Source organism: Emydura macquarii, unplaced genomic scaffold, assembly GCF_026122565.2.
Source record: "Emydura macquarii macquarii isolate MOO-44397 ecotype Brisbane River unplaced genomic scaffold, CSIRO-AGI_Emac_v2 contig_67, whole genome shotgun sequence".
Lineage (NCBI taxonomy): Eukaryota > Metazoa > Chordata > Testudines > Chelidae > Emydura > Emydura macquarii.
In genome coordinates this window covers 1,098,938-1,118,312 of record NW_027130204.1, presented here as the reverse complement: position 1 = coordinate 1,118,312, position 19,375 = coordinate 1,098,938, and the positions used below count along the sequence as shown (strand labels likewise).

Genomic DNA, 19,375 nt, shown 5'->3' with positions numbered 1-19,375 from the left:
TCTCTAATTTTTGCTTTGTCTGACAACCCTTTTATCTCCACTCCAGCCTATACGTCCGCCAAACCAATTATGGGCATTTGCTATGTTACTTTGTTGGTCCCTCCTTGAGGAATTCCTAGGCCAGGAGTTCATGCTTGACCAGGTGTAACTTAACAAATAAAAGTTGCAGTGACTGCAAACTTCCAAATTTGGGCCTGGGAACTGCTGTGCTTGCAAGTTCCCCCTATTATGAGTTCAACTGGTCACTTTTCAGTCAGGGTTTTGCTGCCCCCGAGTTTCCTCCCCAGGTGGCTTACAATTTCTACCTCCTTATCTATTACACAAGATTAACGACTTCCCTTTATCTACTACAAAAATAACTAGGAACAATTATAGAAACAGATGGTCACAAAACCTTAAAACACAATTAACAATCTTTAATAAATTTTTCTATGTCTTTTTTTCAACATGGACTCGGGGCACACACACAATACAATGATTTTAACCTGTTACAACATCAGGGTGTTGGAGAGGAGACTAGCGGAGAGCACAATGCTGTCGGGGGCCCTCAGGGCGTTCTCCTGGCCTAGCACCCTAGCAGGGCAGTGGTGGAGGCGACTCCTCCCCGGGTTGCCATATGGAAGCCCTGAGTGTGGTTGGGGGTCCCTGTGTTGTGAGAGATTTTAATGTTAAACATTTATACTCAGCAGCACCCAGAGGCTGACCCGCACAAGCCCCCGTGCTGGGTGCTGTACAAATGTCACACCGCACCCTGGCTCGGTCACAGGAGGGAGGACCAGACCTGGGACCTCGGGCTCTTAAAGTGTGAACCTCCACTGTGTGATCTGAAAAGCCCAGCATAGTTCACCAAGGCTCATCACCATCTATCTGCAGCCCAGTCACCATGAGAGGTGGAGAGCACCACACTGGGTGGGCATGTGTGACATGCTGTGTGATTTGTGTATCATTCATGTTTGTTCACCCTTACAGTGTAACTGTGTATTGTCTAATGCAAAGTATGTCATGGAAGGTGTTTTTGGAATGCTCATGGCATACTGACCATTGTTGTTATGGTAGCATGTTTCATGCAATGTCATATATAAGTATAGATATGAAACTCTGCTATGTCATATCCCCAAATGCATGTCTCACATGGCTTGAATAGATGCAGATGAACACAAAGCTGTGTTTTCACGCCCCGCAGAGGCATGCATACAGGAACAACGGACTGGCCTAAGCACCTGTGAGCACTTTGGATCAAGTGGACGTAATCATGCCCATTGTTGGGGAAACTTGTTAAAAGCTAAGGCATCTTTATCTCAGGGCTCTCCCCTGGAAAAATTTATCTTCCAAGCAACATCAAGGAGTGGCACATACATACCCACAGGGAGGAGGGGGGAGGCCTGTTTGCAAGTGGCATTGCAACCAACTGTGGGTAAGCTATCGTCACAGACTGGGAATTTACTGAAATATTAATCTTAGTTAGGATGCAAATTATCTTTTAGTTAATTGTGACCAACTTCCTTGATTTATTATTAATCTCTTGATTAATATTAATCTGATTTAGAATCACTTAAAATCTTGCAGTAGTCAATAAGCTTTTGTTTGTTTTATCTAAAACAATGCATGTGGATTGAGTGTTTGCAGAGACCTCACTTAGAGTGACAGCTGGTGCATATCAATTTCTTTGATAAATTGACAGACAAATGTAAATGAGCTTGCAGGGTGCAGCAAGACGACAGTTCCTGGGGCTGCATCTGGGACTGGGGGTGTTTGCTGGGAGTTTATCCCATGAGTGGCTGGCCAGAAGTGCTCCTTCACTAAGTCAGGGGCCAATTACTTGCTGGAGGCTGGGCGTGGACCAATCCAGGAGTGGGTGGTTCACACAGCAAAGTGAGGTAAATTGGGGCCCAGGAGTGAGGAATTGGGGTGATACAGCTACACACCAGGTTAGATCGCGGGGGGAAGTCATAGCAAGGGCTACAAAAACACACTGTGAGGGGCAGTACAGCTTGCTGTCTAAATGGGGTGATTACTCCCCAACAGCTTGCTCAGGCCCCCCATGGGGTCACTTGTCTACCTGCTCCCCTAACAACCCTCTGTTGTACAGAGTTCCCAGCACAGACGTTGCTCCCTGGAGGCAGTTGTGTTTTCAAGCTGGCTATAGGGGTCTCTTACCTACAGTCTGTGAGAGGCTGGGTAACAGGCCTGTGACAGGCAATTACGGTTAGTCATAGCTTATAGCCAACACGACAGGTGGTTCAGAAGGCAGAGTCAGAAACACCTGAGTACTGAGACATTGACTCACCCTGGGAGCCTGGCCAAGTCCTCTGACAACCCAGTGCCTCAGTTTCTCAATCTTTAACATGGGAATGATAAGCCCGGTTTCCCCATTTGCTGCTCACAGTAACTCCAAGAGGGGGAAAGAGAGAAGAAAAAAGGGCCAGGATTATGCAGGGGGCAAGTGAGGGGAGCAGGACAAAATCCCAGGAATGGGGGGTGGGGAGAGAAGCCAAGTGTGCTGTAGAGTAGGGGGAGATCAGTGTCTCTTGGGACGCCATGTCCAATTTACTGATGCTGTTAATTACAAAGAGACCCAGAACTAAAACTTCTCCCAGAGAAATTACCCATCCCTTGAAACAGAAGAGTGGGAGAGGAGGAAACAGGAGTTTATCCTGGATGTAGACAAATAAACTGGAGCCACAAGGTCCGTGTCAACTCAGAGGCAGTGAGGGGAAAGGGAGCTTGTCTCCCTTGAGTTGGAAGGATATTGGGGACACAGTGGGGAACGGGAGCTCCCCACTCACAATGGGTGTGTTCTCTCCTAGTCCCTGGCAGGTGGCCGAGCTGCTGGGGGCTAGCCCAGCCCCAATGTGCAAACCACAGCCATGTTGGTCTCTGGGCCCAGAGCAGGGGACTGGGCAGTGGGGTTTGCCAGCTGGCTAGTAGCTGCCAAGTGCAAGGATTGAAAAGGACCTTATGAGGTGAAAGGATGCCCTGAGGCAGCAGTGCTGCGTGAATCTGGGCCAATGGGGCCTGAGCTGAATCAGGTTGAATTGAATGGAGTAGGTGTGTACATGTGAGTTGCAGGAGGGTTGTGGGTAGGGGTGTACATATAGGCTGGAGGGGTCTGGCTCTGTGTGTGTCCGTGCGTGGAAGGCATGCCCCTCCCCCTAGCAGTACCCGCCTGCAGACTGTATGGGCCTGCCTGTCTCCTGGATGGCACAGGGGGTTGGAGTGTTCGAGGGTGGCTATTTTGATCTGAGACTACCAGTGAATAAATAGGATTCCCCATTTAGCAGATGCGGGATTAAGGCACCTTCTGGTGAGTCAACAGACTCAGGCAGGATCACTGAGCAGCCGGCGCTGACATCCACGGCGAGCAAGAATGTGCTGGCACAGCTCTTTCCAGGGTCATGTGCTAGCCTGGGAACAGGTGCCCTGCTCGCACTGTCTCCCTCCTCTGGCCAGGATGGGCACCATCTCTGCACACTTGGAGGTTTCTCCAGTGGGGCTGAAGTAAGGTGCCAAGCAGGCTGGAGGAGATTGTTCCGGCCCACGCTAACCAGACCACCAGCTACCCTGAGCTCAGCCCAGCTCTCACAGAAAGCCCGTCAGCCCCGGGCATGGCCTGGGAAGGGGCCCTAAGGTTCCCGAAGTGACTCCCCCACTGTGCCTGATAAAACATCCAGTGAGGAATCAGCCTCCAGCTTGCTCAGCCCAGCACCTTTGGGGCACCTCAGCCGGGGAGTGTCTCATCACACAGGGGATGCTGGCCGGCTGAAACCTCTCAGGTCCATCATAGTGTGTCCTGGAAACCCGTCTTTGGCCATATTCTGCCCTGGCCACTGAGAGCCCTTCTGGGACCCTGGAATTCATGCACGGATTAGTTCACTGGGGGGCTGTAGGCTGGGAGTTCTCAATGGAGAGATTGTGTAACCCACAGGGCACTGTGTGGTATGGGTCCCCCTTTGTGCCCGGCCCAAGGTGACTCAGATACGGCACCACTAGGGAGCTGTAGCAGCTTGTGCTCTTTATTCTGGAGGTCCCTGCTTCAATCCCTGGTGCCTCCCCGTTCCCATGGGTCTGAGGGTTTCTTCATCCTTGGCATGCGCTGAAGGCCTGTCTGTTCAGCTGTGTTTTTCCCAGGGGCGTGGCTTGACAGGGAAGCATCTCCAGGGTTTGTGGGTGGATCAAATCTCTATCTAACCTGGCATCCAGAAAGCACCTCTGTGCCATGGGGACCAGGGACTGCTGAGAGCTCTTGTGGACCTACCATCAGTATGGATTTTAACCATCATCTCTTTGAGGCCTTGTGTTGTTCATGCAGCTGGAAAGGTGGGGAGCCCTAGATGGGCTATATTTGGGGGTGCTGAGCATCTTCCCCTCTCAGAGAATTCAGCTAGAGGTGATCAGCACCATCTATTGAGTCAGGCTAAGAAACAATTACGGTACGCACTGATGGCTCGATTTCCTTCAGAGCTCCGATTAGGCTCCTAAATCACACAGCCAGATTCCCAAAGACTGTTGTTCTCAGCAGGTTCTGCTGGGCACAGAGCCCCTGAAATCTGGGCCCTGGATTCAAGTGCCTAAATGGAAGCTGCAGAATTTGGAAGCCAGGCACTAACGTGCCCCGGGGTGAGAGAAGTGCCTGCTCTAGGAGTGACATAGGGGCTTGCAGCTGCCTCATGCGAAGTTGATATACACCCAGAATGCTTCACTGTGCAGCATTTACCCTTCAGATGATTTCTTTGGGCTGCTAAAGAGGTACTGTCAGTATCAAACTCTGCCTGAACATGTGTTACTGACTGTGGTGCCATGTAACCACGCAGTTCCCCCTGACTGGAAGGTTGTTGTGGTTGTTTCCATGTGCCCATGCTGCACTCTGGGTATAGTCAGTTTCACGCTTTCCAGTGACAGCTGTGACAGTCACAGCTTCCTTTTCAAAACTACCCTGTCATTTTAGGCCTTTTTTCAGAGCCCCTGCCGGTCCCATTGGTGCCAGCTAGAGCTGGGCGTGGACAGCCTGTCTGAAAATCAGGGCCAAGGTGCCTCAAGTTGGACCCCCCAGAATCAGCGATCACATTTGGGGGAAATGGGCCTGTTCTCATTTTCCCTGGTTGTTTCCTAGATTTTTAAGGCCAGACAGAACCACTGTGGTCATCTCTCTGACCTCTTCTATAGCACAGGCCAAATAAGTCTGTGCCGTTTGTGTGGCTCTGTCACAGTAGCAAGGGGAAGAAAAACATTTAATGATGTAAGGAAACATGGCGACAAAACCTCATACACAGGCTGGGAGGCTCAGGGGCAGGACCTGGAACTGCTGTTTGTTCCTGTTTTGAAATAGCCTGGATTTCCAGAAGATAGTGTCCCTTTACCATGGGAATCCTGCAGGCAGGAAACTGCACTGCACAGAGATTGCCATTGGGTTCCCTCGACACCAGTGGCCCAAACAAGCCTGGCTTTTTTGTAATGCCGCCTCTCCCAGGACTTGGCCCAGTAATGTAATTACAGACTTTGACTTCAAGAAAGCACATTGCATGTTGTATCCTTTGTGGCAGCTACCTCATACCTGGAGAACTTCTAGCCTCTTGGGTCGGTTGCAGTTTTCCTTTCAGTTGCAGTTCCCAGCCTAATGAAGGAGGTTATCATAGTTTGTCTTCCCATAGCATCTTGGGTACAGCTCACAAATGTTCGGGCAACAAGTGTCCCAACACCCCTGCATGACAAGCCAGGATTGGGGTGTTACAGATGGGGAAACTCAACAGAGCCAAGTTGTGGTCTCACTTGCATTTGTGTGAATGGGAGGTCACTCCGTTGGAGGCCATGAGCTACCTCCATGTAGACCAAGTGAGAGAGCGGCTTAAGGCACAGGCAGGTTCAAGCTCCCGATTCTGGGGTGCCACACTTAGGCCTGATTCTCATCTGTGCTGAGACCTGCAGCACCCATTGACTTCGGTAAGAGAGTTAGATTCTGGCACAGGGTGACTGCCTGGTGTGGGGCCTTTATGGTGAGAAGGGCCCAGCCCCATTTGTGCCAGGTGACTCAAGGGGTAATGTCACATGACAGGTCCATCATCATGTGACTAAATTAGCTCTTGTGTGGAAGAGCCCCAGAGGTCAGACTCCAAGCAAGAAGCCCTGTCTGGATAGAGAGTGGGAAGAAAGAGCCCTTGGTTTATTTGAACTTGAATACCCCAGAAGGGCTGAGCCACTTGGCCCTCCAGCTACATCATCAGATTAACAAATCCCTGCAAGGGGGGGGGGAATTATTGCAAAGAACCCAGAGAGAACTGAGGGTGGGGTGCCTTCTGGGCCTCCTCAGGGCACAAGGGGGCACTCTAGAGGCTGTGATTGGGTAACAGGTGCTCAGCACCTCTGGAAATCAGGCCTTTGGTATCAGAGGTTGGCACCCAAAATCAGAGGCCACTTTTTAAAGTGTGGGCATCCATGACTTGCCCAAAGTCAGCTGGTGGCTGAGCTCGGAGTTTGCCTTCCAGGTCGTATTTCCTCTCCCCTGCCAGACAAAGGAAGAATCAAGCATTTATGGGTGCAAGTTTTGCTCTGTGGTGAAAATACAGCATCTGTGAAATTCCTTGTGGTGATGGTGAGGAGACACATGAAGGCCTAGAATTCAGACTAACCCCTGGGAATGCCAGCCCAATGAGGGGAAATGAAACGTGATCTTTTCTAGTGACCCCAACCAGAGATCCCTTCATCCAAGTACTGCTGTCAGCACTGGTAAAGTGCAATGCTAGAGAAAGAGAAATGTGCAGCTGGTATCTGAATTGCTGCCCTGTCCTTTTCACTACCCCACTGCATGTCTGTGAGTATTGGGACAATTAGAGGGGAAAATACATTGGCAGGACCTATGCAGAGAGAGGAATTAACGGGGCTGTGTTTCGTAGTGGTAGATTTCAAAATGTAAAGAGGCTACATACGTCAAGTGATTTAGGCCCAAAATTTAAATGTTGCTAAAAACACATAAGATGTGGGTGGATGCATTTCTAAACCTGGTTATGTTGAAATGAATCAAGATGTTAAATGACATGCCTAAGTGCCGTATTTTGAATTCACCCAAGTCTTTCTGGAGACAACAAGGTTGCCAGGGGCAAACGGCCTCCGAAATTATGGGAGCGGTTTGAAGGGTGCCCCAAGACACTAAGGCGGTTCATATATATCCCTTTTAAGACCGAGTGTGAGGCTTGGAAACGGTAACTTAGAAAAACTTGGCAAACTATTCAGATTCTTAAGCATTTAGTAGTTTTTATTTGTTAGCTTATTAGTACAACTATTTGAATTAAATCTTTCTTTTACTAATTCACTTTTTTATATAATTACAAGCAACAAAAATTGATTACAATGATTAGATTCTAGGCACGAAACTTACTAATACTACAACTAGTAACTTAAGTGATTTATTCTACCACAAATCGTCCTCCCTTATTCTCTTACAAATTCTTAAAACACAAACAAAGCTAAAAAAGCAAAAAAGACTTACGCATACAACACTAACAACAATTACTGTTACACTTACAATAGTTCCTGGAATACAAGTAGAATTCGTATATTTAAACAAACATTGACATTGATTACTTACCACATGTAGAGATGAACTCAGTAACAGCAAAGATAATAAGTATTTCATGACCTGGTCTTTCTATTTAGAATTTTTTTTTTTTTCATCCAGGTGGAACCTCTATTGTATTCACACATAGGTTATCAAATTTTCATCCAGGTGGAACCTGTATCGTATTCACACCCAGGTTATCATCCGTGGGACAAGTCCCAACGGTTATCAGCTCAGTTACCTGACTACTCTAATGCAATGTTGAGGCGAAGGAGCGGGAGAGAGGCGAGACAGCTGATCCGATCCTCTTGCAGGCACGATTCTGGTGTGCCCCTTGGGGAGGCTCAGTGGTCCTCACGACAAGGCTCTCTAATTTTTGCTTTGTCTGACTACCCTTTTATTTCCACTCCAGCCTATACGTCCGCCAAACCAATTATGGGCATTTGCTATGTCATTTTGTCCGTCCCTCCTTGGGGAGTCCCCAGGCCAGAAGGTTATCCTTGACCAGGTGTAACTTGCCAAATAAAAGTTGCAGAGACTGCAAACTTCCAAATTTGGGCCTAGGAACTGCTGTGCGCGCAAGTTCCCCTTATTCCAAGTTCAACTGGTCACTTTTCAGTCAGGGTTTTTTGCTACCTCCGAGTTCCTCTCCCCATGAGGCTTACAACTTGTACCTCCTTATCTATTACACAAAATAACTAGGAACAATTACAAGAACAAATGGTGTGTTTGAAGCACAATTAACAATCTTCAATGATTTTTTCCATTCATCACATAATAAAATTTTCCATTATAAAACAAATGTAACAGATACTTCTTCAAATCAATTACTTGTCTCTTTCTCAACATGGACTCTGGGCACAGACACAATACAATGATTTTAACTCATTACGACATTAAAAACATTGAAATTAAAACCAATTACCTTTAAACATTTCCAGTGCTCTTTAGACTGTAAGCATCTGGGTCAGAACTAGATTCTGCTCTCTGTTAACTCCCTTGATGCAGGTTGAGTCTGGATTTACACCAGTGTGACTGAGCTCAGAAACTAGTCTGTCTTTTATATGTGCTACCACTCTTTTGGCACTATACAAACAATTAATAAGGTTGGAAACCCAAACACACCAGCATCAAGCTAGTGCATGAGAACTTGGGCATGAAACTGGCTGCAGATGAAGTGAACCTGACCATCTGAGCCAAGCTGAGTGAAATGCAAAAACCGAACAGAACATAAAAGGCAAATGAGACTTTCTGTTGCATCTGTTTTGTTTTTAAATGTTGCAGGCAGGCTAAGCAGCTTTTCAAGCTTGTATGACTGCAGGGAAGCAACCGGTACCCCAAAAATCAGACCTGCTCTAAGAGGCTGCAACTCCAACCAACGTGAGTACAGTCATGTCCCTTTACACCAATACTGTATTTAGATCCAGGTGTACAGCAGTCAAAAAAGGGAAGCACGAGGGGAAAGAAGCATGGATCTCATGAACGGAGGTAGGAAAGAGGCGATGACATATAGTCAGAAAGGCGTTTGCTTTACGTTGCATTTCTCTTCTGGTCAGTCACCAGATCATCTGATCTCTGGCATGAAGGCCTGCAAGGTGTCTAGTGCTATGGCCCTGATTCAGCAGAGCACTGGAGCATGTACTGAATGGGCCCCCTCGCATGCCTAGAGGTAAGCACATGCTTCAGTAGATGGAAGGCCGAGCGCCCAGCAGCTTGTGGGATCAAACTCCAAAGGGCTCACAGTACAGGCCACCAGGCCACTGCTTGATAGGTGGAGGAAGGCCCTTTCCCCACCCCCCTGGGGAGTGCAGAGGAAATTGGGGGGGGGGGGAGGGAAAGCTCCCCCTAACCTCCATGGAGGTTTTGCCAGTCAGGATAGGATTGGAGGAATCAGTGGGATGAGAAGGTCAGATACTGCTACATCGCCGGGGATCAGTAAAGCCCCTTTTTTGCCTTCTCTGGCTGGCTTCTCCCTGCATCTCCACAGTGCAGGCATAAGGAGCAGCCTCCAGCTGCAGGATCTCAGGTGGGAGCTAGCACCTGGCTCACTGTGTAAGTGCCGGGGGCGGCTGCGCTGTGCTGTGCTGCGCTGCGCTGCTTGGGGGGCACGGCTTGGGGGGCATGGCAGGACAGTGCTGCAGTGACCTCGGGATTGCAACTAAAGCCCATGGTCCAGAGCATGGTCAGGCCCTTGCTGCTCCTGGTGGCCGGCCCAGGCCGTAGATGAAGACCCCTTCCGGCTCGCTGGCCAGGGATCAGCCACTGCTCTGCGCACACAGTGCTTGGCCCAGAGCCATGGGGTGTCCAGCCTGTGCAAGAGGGTCCAGCACCACCCTGTGCACACTCCCCACCCCACCCCCCACAATCTCCAGCGCCCTCCCCCCCCCCGCGCACACACACACACACACTCCCCCCCGACCCCAACACACACAATCACCACCACTATCCCCTCCACACATACCCCCCCACAGTCACCATCGGCCCTCACACACACAATCACCCCCACACACACACACGCATAGACACACTGACCCTCCCCGCCCCCACAGCCCCTTCCCGGCCGGGCGAGCAGCCGGAGGGGCTGGCGGTGCGCATGCGCGCGGGGCTGCCCGCTCGGAGCTGTCCCTTCAGCACCACGCGGAACCGGGACCCCCCCGGGCGGTAAGTGGGGGGGAGGAACGGGGGGGGGGGGTGAGGGGGGAAGCACCCCGGCCCGGCCCCCCAGATCCCCAGCTTTCCTCCGTTCCGACACTGTCAGCCCCACACCCAGCCCCCCCGGATCCATGCCTCTCCCACCCCGACCCCATCCAGCCCCTCTGCCCCACACCCAGCCCCCTTTCCACACACCAACCAGCTCTCTGCCTGCATCCACACTCCCTCCTCCCAATCCCCCATCCATTCATCTCCCACCCAAACCTCCTGCCACCCCTCTGTTCCGCGCCTCCAACCAGCCCCTCTCTGCCCCCACCCTCACCCCTTTCCTCCCTCCCCAGCCCCACACATCCCCCACCCAGACTAGAGCCTGCTGCTAGAGCCCCACTGGCCTCTTCATCCCACACATCCCTCTTCAGCACCCTCAAACTGCCCCACCCCTCCAGCCCCAAGCCCTCCCTGTCTTCAGCGCCTCCACTCTGACCTAGCTCTCCCTCAGTCACCCAGCCTGACCCCATCACTCTGGCCCCTCCTCCCTCCATTGTGATCCCTTCCCCCATCCTCTCCCCCCAATCCTCCGGTCTGTCCTATGCCCATACCGAGCCCCCGTCCTACCCAACCCCCCTGTCTCCCCTACTGCCCCTCTGTCCCCTCCCACCCAGTGATTAGATGGGGGTCGGAGCAGGGCGGGCAGCCCCTGGTTCTGTTGTGCAGGCAGGTGCATGTGAGGCTGTGGTCTGGATGGAGAAGAGGGACATGGGGGGCATGAATATATCAGAAAGGCGATGCCAAGCCAGACACATCAGGCGCACCCAGAGTGGTGGGTTCTCTCAACCACCCCCCCATCTCCCCCCCAGGAGTACCAGGGCTAGGGCGATGGGCCAGGACAGGCTGGGGGGAAGAGAGGGCTGGAGGCAGTGGGGTCTGCCTCTTTTCCTCTCTGCCACCCCAGGTGGAGAATGGAACCAGATATTCCTGGGCAGAAAGAAGGTAGCTAGGGGGGCTCCCAGCTCAGACAGCCCCTCAGGCGGGGAGGCCCGGTGCCCCATAAATTCCAGTGCCCCCTGCTGCTCCCACTTCAGATTGCCCCACCTGCCCCTGGAGAGAACGGGAAGGAGAGCAGCGGCATGGGGGAGCAGGAGGGGAGCGTTCCCTCTGCTGACAGCCAAGGAGTGGGGGACATCCAGTGCCATAGGTCCAAGCACTTCCCAGGGAAATCAAGGCTGCAAGGTGACTAGTTCCCTAGCGCACTTCCTGGGTCCCTGCCCCTCTCCCTTCCCTGCTGGGGGCAGCTCTGTCGGGTTATGCTTTTTCCTTTCCATGGTGTTGCTCTTCCTTTCCCCCCATCAGCCTGTCCCCGCCAAGGAAGTCCCCCCAGAGAAGCTCCCCTAAAATGTGCTGGCACTTTCAGCTCCCCCAACACCTCCAGCCCCCTTGACTGAGAATCATTCGTCTCTGGCCCACTGGCCCCCTCCCAAGCTGCTCCCCACCGCCGCATGCTGTCCCCCTCTCTCCTGCCCCTCCTGTTCAGAGTCTGCCCCTGCCCCCGATTCCCATCTTCCCACTACCTCTCCCGGTGCCCTGGACATTCATCTCCCTCCTATGGCTCATCTCCCCCTGCTGCTGACCCCCATCTTCCCCTCCAGCCCCCTCGGCCCCTTTTCCTTCTCTGCTCTGTCCTCCCCCACTTTTGCCATCCCCCGCCCTTCTTCCTCCCTCAGCTCCTTCTGTCAGCCCAGGTTCCCCCTCCTGTGTGCACTAGGAAGGGCTGGGAGGATGTTTCGTGGCTGCGCTGGGGAGGGAAGAAGGGACCTGTTCTCTTATTAGTGCAGTTACCATAACAACTCCATGCAGGGCTTCCTTAAAAATAGCAGCTATTGTTTCCTCCTCGCTTTCCCTCAGCTTTTCAGGGCTGCCATGCGGGGTGGGGGAGCAGTGGGTCTGATGAGTTTCATATAATGTCGGTAACAATTAAGGGGCTGGTAAGACAAAGCAGCCCTTTCCCATGCATCTCCAAGGACCTTGTCTGGAGAGGGGGAGACATCCGAGGGCTAAGTGGCTGGGCTGTTCTGTGGGAGGCGGGGGAACATTAACAGGGCCATGTGAAATGAGTTTGGTAGGTCTCAATGGACAGAATTGATGGAACTAATTGTCCGTCTTTGTAGGGTGTCTCGGCAGACAGACCAAGGATTGAAGGGGGTATAGTCTGGGCCCCGGCTGTAGCTAAGGAGAGGATTTCAGTCTCTAGAGCTGCCAATCCAGCACCTTTCACCGGAGCTAAATTTGCTCACTGAAATGCAGGACGACTCTTTTGGAGGCTGCCCAGTGCTCTTGGATCAGCTCCTGCCCTTTCCTGGAGCCCACGCACAGTCCCGGTTTAGTCTGCAGGACTATATATGGTGGCATTTCCGTCCACAACCAAAGTTTTGGCCCTCAACTGCATTTCAGTCTGCAGGGGCAGATTTCTCTGCTCCTGCCTCAAGTCAGATCTCTTTGAAGTCCGCTCTGCTGGGTGCAAATAATGCAGTGCTGGTGATTACTGTTAGATGTGCTGGCTGGATACTTATGAATAAGAGTCCTCCAGAACCTGGGCCCAGTGCACCGCTCCTCAGCTGCTTTCCTCAGGGCTGAGCCCAGCTATTGCTTCTGAGCCTCCTTCCACCTCATAATAATACGCTAGCTCTAGCATGATTTTGAGAGCTGGATTGCCAGCCCTGGAAACTAAACTCCCCTCATTACCCACAGCATGGGCAGCAGTTCACCCACCCTGTCCCCTGCTAAGGGGGAGTGGGAGTTTGATCATCATGATTCATTGCTTGAGTGCCAACAAGAGGGGCAATTTGGGGCTATGTTTTAAGGTGGTGTCCCAGGGTGTCCCAGGGTGACTGGCCTCTTTAAGAAGTAAGCCCCATGTATGCTTTGCTCAGCTCTCCTCCCCAGGTGGGGAAAGGTCAGACATGTCAAAATCAGCTCCGGCCTGGTGATGCAGAAGAAGGCAAACAGGAGAAGGGGCAGATAGCTTGGAAGAGGGCCAGCTGGATGAGGCCCACTTGGAGAAGCTGATAGAGGGCTGCAGCCAGTCTGAGTTATCTGCACAGCCCCCAGAGAGGAAGGCTGTGGGAACCCTGAATCAGAGGCCCATGGATGCACTGACGGGGCTAAGGACTAATGTGATGTGCCGTAAGAGATGTAATAAACGAGAACCCTCCCAGGGAAACCTCAGCTCACAGTATTCTGTCCTGAGAGTGGCATCGTCCGAGAACCAGGAATAGGGAGTAGAGGACAGCGCACCAGGGGGCATCTTGCACCTGTCAGTGACACCTGTCCACGAGGTTGTAGGCACTTGTCTGGTCCCCAGTAACATGGCATCACAACACCCCAGGAGGTGTACAAACTGGGAACTGAAGTGCAGAAGTCGAGCAAGTCAAAGGTATTTAGGCACCTAGATTTTGGAAAGCATCCAGCCTATCTAGGGGCTTTTGAAAATCTCACTAGGCACTTCTGAAATTCTGGCCCAGACCCAACAATTACTGGGAGTCAGGTACCTAAATAACCCGCAGGAGTTGGGCCTGAGTGATTTGTCTAAGTGACACGAGGTGGGTGAGGTGATATCTTTCTCGGGGCCAGCTTCTGTTGGTGAGAGAGACATGCTTTGTCTAAGGTCACACAGGATGCACATGACAGAGCTGGTCCTCCAACAAACTGCAACCAGCCCCCTGCATGTCTGGTGCCCCCTCCCTGTCCAGTCACACTGTACTCAGCCAGGTGGAGCCTCAGCATCTGTGCCTCAGTTTCCCCCAATGTAATAATCCTTATCCGTTTTACAAAGGTGGGAGTCTTATGAGGCCAGATTTATTGCTTAGAAAGTGCTTTGAGATCCTTGCAGGCAGGGTGCCTGGCTCCTTTAAATGAAGCAGGTCCAGCTTCCCTGATGACTTGTCAGGTGCTCTTAGGCTGAGCCTAATGAGGGGGCAACAGCTGCTTTAGAAGATAGCTGGGCAGCAGCAAAGAGGAAAAAGTAGGAAGCTCTGGAAGAATAGCCTGGGGAGGGGTTGTGGGGAAAGCCTGGGAGAAAGCTGAGTCCTGGGGGAGGATCAGAAGGAGGACAGCAGGAAGCTGCTTGACAGGAAAGAAGGTAGGTCCAGGGAAGGCAGAGATTTGAACAGCAAAAAGACTCTGTTGTGTGGCAGGAAAATATTGTTGTTGGTTGACTGGTGGCACTGGGGGGAACGGAGCACTGTGCCCAGGGAAAGGTGCCTGGCAAACCTGGGATTCAGGAGAAGGGGTTCACAAAGCTCTGCTTTAAAGACTATGGGTGAAATGACCAATAATAAACCAGCATTCAGTCTTGCTGAATGCTAGACTGGTTCTGTGCAGCAATTGTTGAGGGCGTGGTCGTGACAGGGCCTGTAGGTCCATGTTCAGCTAACAGAAGGCATGTGTGGACAACCCCCGAGGACAGCGCCACAGTAGCAAAAAGCATCCCATTCCCCAGGGGCCAAGCCTACAGCCAGTCTCGTGTGTAACAGGTGTGTGTATGCCTGGGCTGAAAGGGTTCATTTCAGTGCCGTTGGTTTACTTGATGTCTCTACTCACTAGCCAGAGGTGATTCTGCTCTTTGCTTCCTGCAGTTCAATATGAGAGTGGTGGCTAATAGCTACCAGCCTTCATGATTTGGCCCCTATAACCAAGCCCTGGCTGGCCTGCACCACAGGGTGCTGTTGACATAGTCGTCTCTATCCAGGTTTGAGAGTCGGCAGGAGGCGAGGAAAGATTGGGGAGTGGGGCCATCTGTGCTGTTTGCATCTGACCTTAACTGCAGGTCTCCCAACCAAAAACAGCATCCGCCGGAGTATTTCCACTTTGTCTGTGAGCCCCAGGCTGAGATAACAGTCTGTCAGGTCTGGGTGTTCAGGCCACCCCGCCTCACTGCACAGCCCCTTCGGGAACTGACTGAATTCCTTGCTCCAGCGGCTTTGTGGTCACCATGGCCGACTGCCCTTGTTGAGTTCGATGCCTGTGCAGAGGACAGTCTGTCTGCGTTAGCCTGAGAGCTCAAGGTGAGTATGACACCCAGACATGAGACCCGCTGAGTTTCTAGCTCAACTAATGTAGCTGGTCACTTCTGGACATGGCTCTGGGGAGCGTGTGGAGGAGATTGTCAGAGATGTACTATTCCATGTTGGGCTAAGGCACAGACCTCCCGTCAAGGTGAAGGAACTGTTTTCTGGTCAGCCCTCGGCTGTTAATGGAACTGGTGCATTTCTAGGTGGTTCAGCTGGCTGCCCACTCTGCTGTTTTTCTGGTACAACTTTGGTCCTTGAGTATCGATAACCTGGATCCTACACGGCCGCTGCTGGCTTCATGGCTTCCATGTGGCATGCAGCAGATAAAGTGTGAGGGGAGGGCGGGGGGCCCTGAGGGCTCATCTTGCATCTGCGCAACCGAAATACAGATTGGTTGTGATCTTCTGCCCTGTTTCTGGGGGACAAAGAAGGTAATGCTGCTGCGGTTGCAGTGCAACTGCTTGGGGGTAACCATCCTGGGTTTAATAAAGAGGAAGCTGCCAGAAGGGGTCCTCCGGGGGGTTCCTTGACTCTAGAACTTCAGGCCAGCACAGCCTGAGCTTGTTGCCTTTCCCAGCGCATGGGAAAGTTGCTCAGTGTTGCGGGGCAGGCCCAAGGGAGGTGGTGGCTTCATGCGGGTGAGTTTGTAGAAGGAGTTTCTCTACTGGAGCAGATCTCTGTACCTTGGCATTTCCCCCCTTTGGTGGCGTGTGTTGTAAATGTTTATTCAAAGCGCATGCACAGCCTGGCCAGCAGCACTGGGAGCTGAGAGAGGCCCAAGTATGCTGGGTGTGCACAGACGCTGCTAGAAGCAAGGTCTCTACAGGGCACGCACAACACAAGATTTTTTCAGTCTTGGAACTTGGCCCAAGTTGGGCCGATTTTCACAGGAGCAGCAAAAGGCACGTGCCTGGCACAAACGTCACCCAGCCCCTGCCAAGTTTTAGGCCTCTCCTCCAAAGCAAAGAACCGGTCACCGGCATTTTTTTTTTTTATTTTAACACTGCAAAGCAATGTATTTTACTTACGCCTCTTTCTTGGAAACGGCCAGACCGGTTTGGCTGAAACTTTGCAAGACAATTCAGCCTGCCTGGAAAATTTCAGCCCACAAGGCTCAAGCTTGGCAGAATTATAAGCAACTGAAAACAGGGTCTTATAATAGGAAGTGTCCCAACAATCTCACTGGGCAGCGCTACCAGACCCACTTATAAAAGGTTGCCCAGCTCAGCCAGACACCTCTCCTGTCCTCCATCCTGGTTTAGTGCCTTCAGCACCTGTCTTTCAGATGTGGACCAAGTTTTTCTTTGTCTCTTCTGCATGGGTCCGCTCCATGCTTGTATGGATCGTTGGGTCCTGCCGCTCTGCTGTACACGGATATGTTGAGAAGGGTCCTGACACCTGCAGGATGTCTGAGAGGGCTGGTGATCCAGCACACCAACGGTACGGGTTCTGAACTATCCATTCCCTTGCAGGTCTCCTGGTGCTGTGGCTGGTGGGTTGGCTTTAAAGCAGTGGTTCCCAACCTTTTTGGCTCAAGGGCCACAGATATCATTTTTACAACCCTGAAGGGCCACAAATCTCTGCCAGCAGGTCCCCCTCCCCCGCAGCCAGATGGAAGGAATTCAGTGAGGAGGCTGCCTCCCTTCTTGCTGATCTCCCATCTCCCCGGTGGCAGTAGGAAAACGGCACATGTCCTGTAGCCTTGTGCGTTCCTCCTGGCTTCCTAGGCAGCGACTCCCTTCTGCAGCCAGGGGGAGAGGAGATCAGTGCTCCCAGGGACCCCAGCACCTATGGACCCAGGTGGAGCACTTTGCCATGCTCCCTGCTGCAGCCAGGGGGAGGGGAGCGCTGATCTTCCATCCCCTGGGCTGCAGCAAGGAGCCTGCCTGGTCTTTAGCCCTGCGGAAACACGCTTCGTCTGCGTCCTTAGTCAGCGGCTCCCTTCTGCAGCCAGCAGGAGGGGAGCAGTGGCCATTTTGAAAGCCCCCGTGGGCCAGAGGTTGGGAACCACTGATTTAAAGCACTCTGGGGCACTGTTTGCATTTAATCCACCTTGGACCATTCGCCCCCTGTGCAACTTGGTGACTAATGAAAACTAGAAAGGATAAGAGCACGAGGGACCTGACCTGGACATGAAAAGTAGCCTCAATTCCCAGGGAATCTCTTTCCTATTGTGTTGCCATAGCGGGGAGCCAGAAATTCTCCCGAAAGGGAAGAGATCTCCTCTGTGCTGAAAGCTGCCTTCAGCCTTGCTCAATGGAGTAGAATGTCCCTTTGTCCAAGGAGGCTGTCACCCTTTCTTGGAAGAGAATTGTGACTGTCTTGTGAGTTTTACAGGCAGGCAAATTTCCCTGTAGGCCCCAATCCTGCTAGCTGGTCTGCAAAGACCCCAGCATCTGCACGGAGCCCCAAGTGGGGCTCTCCGTGAGCAGAGGAATTCCTGCATGTAACACTTCATAGGATCAGGGCCTTAGTTTGCATTGAACAGAGCCACCAAACAGCAGTGGTGTACTGAGGGGGGGGGGCACCAGGCCCCCAGGTGCCAGCCTTGGCCCTCCACGACATGCGGGGGGGGGGGCACCGGCCCCTCCAGCCCCCCGTTTCCCTCTGTGTCATGAAGGGCCCTGTCTGGCAGTGAGGCCATCCCGTCCAAGCTGGCGGCAGGCTGGGGGGCTGGAGCAGGAGATGTGGGCGCCGTGCAGCACATAAGTGCAGTGGGGGGTGGCAGAGTCAAGCCTATATTTGCGCTCTCCTTCCTCCGCCAGATCTCCCACCCCCTCCCGCAGGTACACACCCAACTCCCCACCCTGGAGCAGCTGGGGGACGGCGCTGGGACCCCTCCTGCCCTGCGTGGGGGGGAGGGGGGCGTGTGAGGCAGGGGGGCACAAATGCAGGCTTGGCTCCTGGGTGCCAGAGACCCATGGTACGCCACTGCCAAACATCCCCCAATTTAATTCTTTTAAAGATGAAGTGGGGGGATTGTCATAAAACCTAGCGTGAATCCAAGTATTGCCATGAATTTATTTTAAAAAATGTAAATGCAAAATGTTGTTAGTGGTTTTTGGTTAAAAGTGATTGACCCGTTCTCTTTAAGTGCTGGAATATTGGGCTAGGGCATGAGAGACTGGATGGGAAATTGACCGGCCTATTTTCAATGGTAGTGCTGCCGCCTCTCCCGATCTGATCACCAGTCTCGTGCTGTTTGGTGTTTTTCTTGAAGCCCCAGCTCCTAGAGTCAGGTGATGATGTGAGAATTTCATTTAAAACAAGAAAAATAATGTCTAGCCCTTGTGGTTGCAGATAGAAGCTGGAAAATGTGACCCTAGTGCAACATGAAGGTTCAGAAATCAGCAGATAAATAAAATGAACCCCAAACTTACATTCTTTTTTTTAAAATCTCATGATTTTAAGCTGATGTCATGATCTTCTGAGGCCTGACTCGTGACTTTCAAATGTTTGGGCATGGCAGTACGTTTACTGAGCGTGGTGTGCTTTGAGCACGTCACACCCATATGAAGATGCAGTCCCAGCCTGAAGGCTTCCAGTTTCGTTCAAATTCAGACACGAGTTTAGACATACGTGATGCAGCAGGCGACAGGATAAATTCAAGGGGGTGAAGGAGTCTTGGAGCCAGATCCTGGTCCCTTTGCTCCACACCTCTGCTACCAATGGGCCCGAAAGCTACCCTCATTGGGCATCCAGGGATTGTCCCAGCATTGTAGACTGTAATTGGTGGATAGTCACCATAGCCACCTCTGTGGCACACCCCCATGGTATGTCAGCACAAAAGGTGTATGATGTGCTCTGACAATCTGCAGCCAATCCCCAGCCAATCTGACTGCCCCCCCCCCCCCGGCACAAAAATAGAGCACCCCCAAAGTTGCTCTAAATCTATTCAGGGGATGGAGACAGTGGGAAATTGGCGCTAGGATTGAAGAGCTGTGAAGCTTGTCACCCTCTGCTGTGCCCACCGATCCTGGGGTACAGAAGAGAATTCAGGCTGTCTCTCTAGCAGGGTGCACCCTGAAAGGCTTTACAGAAGTGTGTTTCGAAGGAGGCGGAGGGGAGAGCTCCAAGTGGGAAGCGGGGAAGATGCAAAGGCTCTAAA

At 52.1% G+C, this 19,375-nt stretch overlaps 1 long non-coding RNA gene across 2 annotated transcripts; it reads left to right on the top strand.

The window, feature by feature from the left end:
- The first annotated feature begins 1,318 nt into the window (after window positions 1-1,318).
- Window positions 1,319-13,521, top strand: LOC137167768 (uncharacterized). 2 transcript variants are annotated; one of them, XR_010924196.1, is made up of 5 exons: window positions 1,319-1,414; window positions 7,062-7,148; window positions 8,834-8,929; window positions 9,106-9,218; window positions 13,129-13,521. It is a non-coding gene; the product is annotated as an uncharacterized lncRNA (long non-coding RNA). The 2 variants fall into 2 exon arrangements; XR_010916489.1 differs by lacking the exon at window positions 7,062-7,148 and having other exon boundaries at window positions 1,340-1,414.
- Window positions 13,522-19,375: the final 5,854 nt, after the last annotated feature.